At 36.1% G+C, this 10,793-nt stretch overlaps 1 pseudogene; it reads left to right on the top strand.

Annotated features, from left to right (window-relative positions):
- Positions 1-446: 446 nt before the first annotated feature.
- On the top strand, positions 447-5,169 carry LOC147391134 (homeobox-leucine zipper protein PROTODERMAL FACTOR 2 pseudogene; annotated as a pseudogene).
- The last annotated feature ends 5,624 nt before the right edge of the window (positions 5,170-10,793 follow it).

The following is a 10,793-nucleotide window of genomic DNA, read 5'->3' as shown; positions in this document are numbered from 1 at the left end:
AAAAATTATGTCTCAATAAAAAATTTACATTTTTGGCCTGAGGTGACTCCTAAACTTGATGTCGTTTTCGTTTTTTACGATAATTTGACTTCCTGATCTCCAAAAATGACAAATAAATAATCCATATTCAATAATTTTTCGTTATGAACCCAATGGTATGATCGAATTTTACAAATTATTACTCTAATAAAAAGTCACTGTTTTAGCCTGGTCCGACTCGGTAATCGAGGATTTTGCAATTTTTATATTCGGACTCGCATTTGAGCGTGCTTACAGGCTAAACTATGTTTTTCGATCATTTTGAATCTAATGGTGAGGTCAGATTCTATTAAAAATGATCAAAACAAGGTCCCACAGTTTTACCCTAAGTCCCACTTTCAAGATTTTCTTAAAATTCCACTATTTATTTTTCCTCGAGATACGAATTAAAAATTTGGGGTGTTACAATGGCAATCACATATAAGGATTGGCACGATATATTGCCTTTCGTCCTTCACGCCTATCGAACTCATTCAGAACCTCAATTGGGGCAACTCCGTACTCGTTTGTATATGGAATGGAAGCAATCTTACCCATAGACTTTGAGATTCCCTCCCTCCAGATCTTAAAAGAAGTAGAGTTAGAAGAAACAGAATTATCAACGACGAATAGCTCGTACCTACAACAAAAAGGTCAAACCTAAAGATTTCTCGCCAGGAAACCTTGTTTTGAAAAAAAATTTACCTATCCAAGAAGACGTCATGGGAAAATTTAGACCAAACTATGAGGGACCATTTATTGTGAAAAAGGTAATTACGAGAGGAGCTTTGATTCTTATAGAGATGGACGGACAAGTCTACCCTCAACCAATCAATGTTGACACTGTCAAGAAATATTACACCTGAGGACTGATCCTGAGATGACGAAAAGGCCATCTTTGTTATCCTGAAAATAATTATCTAACCCTAGTCAGTCCTTTTTGAGCCATCACGTTCATTTCTTAACCTAAGACTGGGGCAAGTCAACGTTACAAAAAAAAATCATCAAATTACTCCTGGCTCGCATGAGGATAAAATGTGAATGGTTAAAAATAAAAAAAAATAAAAATAAAAAAATAAAAAATCGAGCACTTGATCTTTAGCTCTACCTAAATCTCCAACCTAAACAAGTTTGAGAGACGCTGGGAAAAGACATAGATCACCTTTTCAAAACGAAAATAGACAAACCCCACATGTAACCCATTCTAGATAAATATAGATCTTAAACTTTTTGTATTTTTTCCACTACCCTTAACCTAAGCCAACGTTTCGTCCCACTAAAAGTCCTTTCAGATCAGGGAATGTTCTAAAGAATTCACAATGACAATGATAGCACCAATGATCTTGGAACTTGATCCGGACTTCAAGTCTTGTTAGTCGTTGAAAGACTCGAGAGGGGAGTCAAGATCGAATATTCGAAAAAAAAGAGTACTCGAAGCGTAGAGTAGCCGATCTCGCGGCTCAACTTGAGTTGCTGAACCACGAAAAGTCGTCAGCACACTCGAAGGAGAATCTAGATCGATCACTCAAGAAAGAACGCCACTACAAATCAGTAATTGGCAAAAACATATAAATCATTGAATTAACAAAGGTTTTTAAAAAATGTTCATATTCTGTATCTTCAATATTTATTCGACAAAGACAAATCACGAAAATTCAAACGTTTTCAAAACTACTATTTTGGCCGATGATGAAAAATCTAGGATTGATTCAAACTTCATGTTCTCAAAGCAATTGATACAGCTGAGGCCAAGTAAGTAAAAAACCTATTTTCTTTTCATTTCAAAAGTTTCACATTACAAAAAAGAAAATACAAAAATATATGGTGCCAATCACACGTCTAGATCAAATCTCTTTTCCAAAGCACGAATTTGGATAGCTTTCCCCATCATCGCCACCTTGGCATCTGAAGCATCACGACTCACTAAGTAAGACGAAGGCATCGAAGCAGGGACCCTGAGCAAGCCCCTCCTAAGATCACTCTCCGGGCCTACTGTGGCAGATAAACCATTGATTATCGAACTTGCAATTGCAGCAATGGAAGAACTTATAAGAATGACCCAACTAGGGGAACTGTTGTGGGTACATAACCTTGATCATGCTTATGAGATTCTAAGTAAAGATGAGTACATGTAAACATTCCCGAGGGGAATAGGGCCAAAACCATTTGGATTGAAGTCAGAAGCTTCTCGAGAAATTGTCGTTGTTATCATGAATCACATTAACATTATTGAGATCCTCATAGATGTGAATCAATGGTCGAATATATTTTCTAACATTATTTCAAGAGCCATAACTCTAGAAGTCCTATCAACCGGCGTAGGAGGAAACTATAATGAAACTCTTCAAGTGATGACAACAGAATTCAAGTCCCTTCACCTCTGATTCCGACTCGAGAGAGTTTCTTTGTAAGGTATTGTAAACAACATGCCGAGGGGATTTGGGTGGTGGTCGATGTTTCCTTGGATCATTTGCGTCTTAGCCCGTGAAAGCGCCCTCGATCCGCGGGGTGCGCGGATCCGCTTTTGACCCTTGAGGTTTGGGAGTCGCCACCTAGTTATTGTGGTCTAGGAACCAAACTGACTCTAACATGGATAAAAAGAACTAATCTACCATAAAAATCTGAATTCGGGGATCAAGTTACGGGGTTGGAAGGTGTTAGGCACCAACCCCGCCCGACCAAAGCCGGTCTCTACTAACTTCCCAAATATATCACATTGCTAAAACCTAGATAAAAATAAATAAAAATAAAAATTTACCTTTCGATGGCAAGGACTTGGTTCCCTCAGATCTGACAAAAGAGCTCCTTGTACCGTACTCCCTTGCTTCGTTCTGTCTCCGGATTTGACTTCGGATCTCCTAGATCAAGGTATCTCCTTGTTTCTGAATCTGAACTCTTCAAGTTTGTTGCGGATTTGGGGGTATTTTTGGAGGGCTTTTAAGTGTTTTCTAGACTAAAATTGAAGGAGGGATGTTAGGTAAGGAGTTGGGGCTCCAAAACCAAGGTTTATGGGAGGCTAGGGGGGCTTTTAGACCTACTTCTCTTAGGGTTTATGATTTGATACGAAAATAGGGTGTGAGCACCTCTATTTATAGAATTTTTTTAAGGTTGATTTGGATAGAGTTAGTGTTTAATTAGAGATCTTTTAATTAGAGTTGTGTTTTAGTTAAAATTGTTTTAGGTAGAATTGTGTTTTAATTAGAATTATTTTAGGTAGAATTGTTTTTAAGTTAGAACTCTATTACATAGAGTTATTATTTAATTAGAATTCTATTATGACTTTTGGTCTTATTTGATTGACTTTTAATGTTTTGACTTTAGTCTTAATTGATTGACTTTTAATATTTTCACTTCAGTCTTGCTTAATTGACTTTAATTTTGACTTTAGTCTCACTTGATTGACTTTAATACCTTGACTTAGTCTTGCTTGATTTACTTTTAATTTTTGGGAACCCCCCTCCATTATTTCTTTCATTCTTTGGACCCCCAAATGGAGGGGTCCTTAAAGAAATATCTCACGAACCCTCAACAATTTTGCCTGAGAGTCCGATTAATCGATTTTTAAGGTTCAAAATTTTAAATTAATTTCATTAATGTTTCACTTTAATTATTTAATATTTTATTTATTAATTTCAAATTTTTTAATTATGAAAATTATGAAATTATCGTTTTACCCCCAGAGAGGACTTTTCACGTTTTAAGTCGGTTTTTAATGTTCTAGGATGTTTTAGAATCGATTTTTCGTAAGGAATTCAATGGAAATATTAGTTTGTGTCATTTATGAAGTTTTTTTGTGTGAAATGATTGTAAACTTTATGAGGGGCATTTTCGTAATTTTGTCAAATTCTGTTAAAATTGGCGAAATGATTTATTTGTTTTTGATTTGTTATTTTATGTGTTTGAGAGAGTTTTCCTAAGCGTAACGTAGGCTCTAGGGTTGTTTTGATGTTAGGGGTATTTTGGTAATTTGGTCAATTTTTAGTGATTTTTATCGTGAAGTTTCTTTTTGGTCTGCAAGATGATGGTTTCTATGTTTCTGGGTCGTATTTTCCTAGCATAGCGTGGTTTCTAAGGTTTTGTCAATTCGAGATACCTCATCCGGATTTCTGAAACATATCTGGTAACAAAGTAAAGCAATGGAATACACATCCATCATTGGGAATCATTGCGATCGGGTTGACGAGTTGATCAATCAGGCAGATGCAAAAATGGGGTGTCTACAGCCCGATATTGAGATGTCGAAGAAGACCATTAGGCTATTTAATCCAAGAAATGCCAAATGGTTACTCCAAGGTCATATGGGTCGAACATGTAGAAGTGGATGACAAAGTAGTTCATAGTATATATCGAATACGGGTTAACTCTTACCTTGGATTTGGCGCAAAGCGTTGGGTTGTTACCCTAGATCGACAATGTGAATGCCTTGCAAGTGCTATGGCTAGTAACATGCTGGCTGGAAATGTTGGGGTGACCACAAGTCAAGAAGGACGAAAGAGTATGTTGAAGTCGACTGAGAGAATGGTAATGAGTTTTTGTTCTGGTGTGAGTGCTTCTACCGCTCACACATGGACAACATTATCAGGAAGTGGTGCTGAAGATGTAAGGGTCATGACTAGAAAAAGCATAGATGATTTCGACAGGCCTCCTGGTATTGTGCTAAGTGCAGCTACTTCCTTCTGGTTTCCAGTCCCGCCAAAGAGAGTTTGAATTTCCTTCGCGATGTGAACTGTAGAAGTGAGTGGGACATTCCTTCTAATGGCAGTGCTATTCAAGAAATGGCACATTGGAGAGATCCTAGTAACTGTGTCTCTCTATTGCGAGTTAATACTCCAAATTCCAACCAGAGCAAAAGAGTAGCACCGATGCAACGGGCTCTTTTGTAATCTATGCTCCTGTTGATATTGTTGCAATGAACGTGGTTCTAAATGGGAGAGACCCAGACTATGTAGTACTCTTTCCCTCCGATTTTGCTATACTCCCCGATGGGCTAACAGTGAATAGAAGTGGAATTATTGAAGTTGGGTCGGTGGATCTCTATTGACTGTCGCATTTCAAATCTTAGTCGATTTGGTTCCAACTGCAAAACTCTCTCTTGGATTTGTGGCAACTGTTAACAACCTTATTGCTTGCACCGTTGAAAGGATCAAATGAGTCATTACAAGGGAATTGACATGAATTAAGTTGGTTAACTTATCATATAAATAGAGTAAGATCAACAAAAGAAGGCAATGAAGAGTGGATTTTAAAAAAAAAACCTTTCGAGTTGCACTCAATTCCGATTTGTCAAAACACGACAAAAGAAATTGTCGGATTTCAAAACTCATCAAATTTTCATCAACTCCAAGATCTCACATGAGCTTCGCGCCATCGAGATCAAGGAATTCATAAGGTAAAACTCTGTTAGACCCCGTGTCCGAGGCGCCATTTTTCACAAATTTCATCAATTCAATCGGTAATCTGAAGTCATGTTTTTACAAAGTTTTTTCGGCCCGTACAAATAGGGGTTTAGGCATTCTTTGCACTGCTTTGCATGAAATTCCTGCAAAGAAGGGCAGTTGTAGACACCCCAATTTGTATGGGCCCCCACTCGAAAGGACCCCAAAACAACAATCTTTCAATAAAATTGGCCAACGAGCCTCAAAAACCCTAATGGTCTAGTGGGCTCACCAAAAGGACTTGACCTACTCTACACCTCTCCAACCTCCACCGCTCCGCTCCAAAAGTAAAAATACTCGATTTTTCGATAAATTCACCAACGGGCCCAAAAAGCCTGATTTGCCAACACGTGACGTTTTGATCAATCCAATGATCCCCAAAATCCCTAAAAGGATAAAAAATACAAAATGAGATTTGGGATACTCACCACTTTCCGTAATCTTTACCCCAAAATCCCTAAAAGGATAAATAAATGCAAAATGAGATTTGGGATACTCACCACTTTCCGCAATCTTTACCACTCTACTCCCGAATCAAAAATACCCCAAGCCCATCTAAAGCCCAGGAACCCTTAACACACATAAAATACGTTTCTCACCTTAACCCCTAACCTAAATTCAATCCCACATCATCTAAAAACATACCCACCCTTGAAAACCTAATCCAAAATGACTCCAATCAATTTTTAAAATTCAAAATCCTTTCTAAAATCCAAGCCCAATACCCCTAAGCCCTTATCCATATCCAACCCATTAACCCTAACCTACAAACCATTACCCACATCAAACCAATCATCACTTTTTCATCAAAAATGACACATGTCATCACCTCATCTCACCTCTCTCATTAAACCACCAACTCCCATCTCCTTCTTTAAAAAATTAACTACCCCATTACTTTTTCTCTAAAAAAATCACATCAACTCACACCCCCCCTAACCTACTATCATCACTTCCTACTAACCAACCATCACCTTCCCCTAATCTACCCTTATAATTAGCTACAAACCCATCTCTACCCTAAACCTACACCCCTCCTCTCAAATCAAACACTCATTTTCTCCCATCAATTAAATTTAAACCCCTAATCTCCACACATCTTGCCACATATCACCACTCTCTCACCCTCCCAACCACCCTCTTACACCCTCCATTTTCTTAAACCAAACACCACTCAATTACAACCACCCTCTTTAACACCCATCATCTCACATCACCAAACACTCTACAACCCATTTACCTCCATTACATAATTACCTTTCTCCCAACTATTAATTTCATACCCCCTACTTTCAAAACTCATGCCATTTTCTACTCTTCCAACATTTCACCCCATCTTACCCCTAAAAATAACTCTCAAACTCTATAAAACCCCCTTCATCATCAACTCTCACTATCTAATGAAAATTTGAGAAAAATACTCTCTAAAAAAAACTCTCTACTCACCTCACTACTCTCAACTCTCAAACTCTCAACTCTCAACTCACCTCCATTACCTTCAACTCTCAACTTCTTCTCAAGCAAATCCAAGAAAGTCAAAGGGATTCATCAAGAAAAGTCAAAGAAAGTCAACAAAGGAGTAAGGTGGGTTTGGATCCAATTCCCCTCTTCTACTCATCCCTTTTTACACACCTTCACACACACCACCATGGTTTGAACCATCAAAGTGCCTCTTTTTTAATAAGGGTGCCCTCAATGGGTTGAATCAACATCAAAGCCCCTCATACTTGAGGGCATATATCAGATTTTTCGATTCTTTTTCTTATTTTATTTTTATTTTTAAAATGGACCGAATCCGAGGTTACAACGATGGTGGATGGAGTAGGGTGCATAACACCTTCCCTACTCCATAAAATGAGCTCCCTTACCTAAAATCAAAAGTTGGACCAAATGAGTTATATCCGTACGAGAGTCACCAAAATGCCAAAATTGACATATTTTTCAAAAAAATAGAATCCTGGTGACCATTCACACCCATTTCAAATATGAATGGTGACGACTCCAAAATTCCCCAAAGTGGATGATATATTCAAAATTGAATAAATCATGTGTCCACAGAGTGCAAAAGCTAATTTCAACACCATTCGTTTCTAAGTCAATTCATATATTGTTAAATCATTCTTGGTGTTGACAAAATAGTAAGCATACTAGACACACATAGTTAGTTCCAGAGTTAGCAGGAATAAGAGAGATTTTATTGCCACACCCTACCCAAATGTAAACACCCCATTTTTGTACTCGCCTGATTAATCAACTCGTCAACCCAATTGCAACGGTTCCCAATGATGGATGATTATTCCAATGCTTTATTTTGTTATCATATATGTTTCAAAAATCCGGATGAGGTATCTCGAACTGACAAAACTATAGAAACCATGCTACACTAGGAAAATATAATCCTAAACACATAAAAATCATCATTTTGTAGATAAAAAAATTTTACGATAAAAATCACTAAAAAATGACTAAATTACCAAAATACCCCTAATCTTAAAACATCTCTAGAGCCTACGTTATGCTTAGGAAAACACATTCAAACACATAAAACAACAAATCGAAACCAAATAAATCATTTCGTCAATTTTCACAAAATTTGACAAAATTACGAAAATACCCCTCATAAATTTCACAACCATTCCATATAAAAAAATTCATAAATGATACAAACCAACATTTCCATTGAATTCCTTATGAAAAATCGATTGCAAAACATCCTGGAACATTAAAAACCGACTTGAAACACAAAAAGTCCTCTCTAAGGGTAAAACGATAATTTTACAATTTTTATAATTAAAATTTTCAAAATTAATAAATAAAATATTAAATAATTAAAGTAAAACATTAATAAAATTAATTTAAAAATTTATACCAAAAAATCGATCAATTAGGCTCTCAAGCAAAATTATTGATGGTTGCCAAGATATTTATTCAAGGACCCCTCCATTTGGGGGTCCAAAGAAATAAAGATATAATAGAAGGGGTTTCTCCAAAATATTAAAGTCAATCAAGTAAGACTAAAGTCAAGATATTAAAGTCAATCAAGTAAGACCAAAGTCAAGATATTAAAGTCAATAAAGTAAGACTAAAGTCAAAATCTTAAAGTCAATCAAATAAGATCAAAAGTCAAAATCCTAATAGAGTTCTAATTAAATAATAACTCTATTTAATAGAATTCTAAGTAAAATATAACTCTACCTAAAACAATTCTAATTAAAATATAACTCTAACTAAAAGAATTATAATTAAACACTAATTCTATCTAAACCAACCCTTAAACAAATCTATAAATAGGGGTCCTCATACCCTATTTTCGTATCAAATAATAAATCCTAAGAGAAGTAGGTCAAAAAGCTTCCCTAGCCTCCCATAAACCCAAATTATGAAGCCCCAACTCCTTACCTAACACCCATACTTCGATTTTAGCCTGAAAAACACCTAGAAGTCCTTCAAAAACACCCCAAAATTCATAAAAAAATTCAAAGAATCCAGATCTAAGAAAGATATACCTTGCCTCGGAGATCAGAAATCAGATCCGGAGATAGAACGAAGCAAGGAGTATGGTAGAAGGAGCGATTTTATCAGATCTGAGGGAATAGAATCGTTGCATTCGAAGGTAAAATTTATTTTATTATTTTTTTTTCTATCTAGGTTTTTTGGTTTGCAATGTAGTTTTATTTGGGATAAGTAGAGACCGGTATTGGCCAGGCGGGGTTGGTGCCTAACACTTTCTAACCCCGTAATGTGATCCCCGGATTCAGTTTTTCTTTAGTAGATTAGGTTTTATTTATCCGTTTCGAGTCTATTTTCAGTTCCTAGACCATAACAACTAGGTGACGACTCCCAAATCTCAAGGGTCAAAAGTGGATTTGCGCACCCCGTGGATCAAGGGCGCTTTCAGTGGCGACTCCACTGGGGACATTGAGGATCAAACTTGAAAAACCCCAAGTATGGGAGCATTGCTAAAATAACCTAGACTATTTTTGTTCGTTAGTTTATATGTTTTTGTTTTTGTTTTTATCATCATTTTCGGTTCAATTATTGATCACGTGTTTGGATCATGAATATTCCGCTCTTGCATGTTAGTTTTATTTTTGTTTATTTTATTATTTTTATGGTTCGATCAGGGGTCATTTGGAATGATTCTAAATAATGTAAGATTTCAATAAGTTAACTAAAGAGGGGATGATGATCGTTGAATCGGGGAATTTTGGCTAGTTTTTTAGGGTGTGTTGATATGCCTTTTGGCTGTATTTTTTTCTTTTCTCAAAATTATTTTTTTTTCAAGGTAGGTGCGATCTATTTTTTCAAACAACATCTTTTTTTTTTTTTTTTTTTTTTTTTTATTGGTTTTATTTTTTCAAGTATTGATTTATTGGTAGGTTTTTTTTTTATGTTGTTCATGGATAGCCTTCAAACAAAGGTTTCTTTTACATTATTAACAACAATGGGCTGGTAGAATGGGTGTGTAAATCTCAATTTTTTTTTTAAAAAGGTAAAAAAAAAAAATTCTAAAAGGGTTCTGTTTACAGCAACATTTAAGTGGTGTGTAATAAACAAAATCGTGGTTTTCTATTACCACACCGTCTTCTTAAAAGGTCCAACTGGTGTCATTCTTTCCAACAGAGACCGATATAAGCTCCAACCGATCGGCTAAAATCTCAGTCCGATCAGAGTCATCGTTTTCCCTTTGTAAAAATCAAACCTTAAAGATTCAGTCTCTATCAAAAATCGATGTGATCTTGGGCCTTTTAATTAACCTTTCTGTTGGTTGTCGAATGACGAATTCGAGGTTGATGGCTGTGACCAAAGGTAAACCCTCAATTTGAAGTGAATGAATCCTTTGAAACGTTGGCCATGGTTTATCTTAAAAGCCCAAGTTGCAGCCAAAACCTATTGTTATATCTTTGAAGCTTTACAAGAAGCTCCTACATTAAGGTAAAACCCCTTCATCGATTTCTATCCTCAAGATCGTGGGGTTTGAGCCGATTGTGAAGATGGAGATGATGATGTTTCATCCTCAAAATACTGACCGCACTGTTGGCAGATTTATGACTTTTTTTGCTCTCGATCTCTCATTTGTTTTTTGTAAAAAAAAATAGAAAAAAAGAATTTGAATAGATCGTCGTTCTCCATCTTTGCATCATCAGGATTATGTAGGAAAAGAAAAAAAAAAGAGATTTGTTTTCTTTACCTGAAGTTTTTATTTTCCTCGATCTGATCTCAAATTGAGTATGGCAATGGCAGGATAAATCGGCCACCAATTAACGCTGTAAACCGAAGTTTTTTAGTTTTTTTTTCTTTTCCTTTTTCCGATCTAATTTCAGATTGAGTGTTGTAATG

Source organism: Akebia trifoliata, chromosome 11 (assembly GCF_017979445.1).
Source record: "Akebia trifoliata isolate Shusen 1 chromosome 11, ASM1797944v1, whole genome shotgun sequence".
NCBI classification, from domain to species: Eukaryota; Viridiplantae; Streptophyta; class Magnoliopsida; order Ranunculales; family Lardizabalaceae; genus Akebia; species Akebia trifoliata.
Note: the sequence above shows the minus strand (reverse complement) of the source record. Positions and strands in the feature narration are given on the sequence as shown.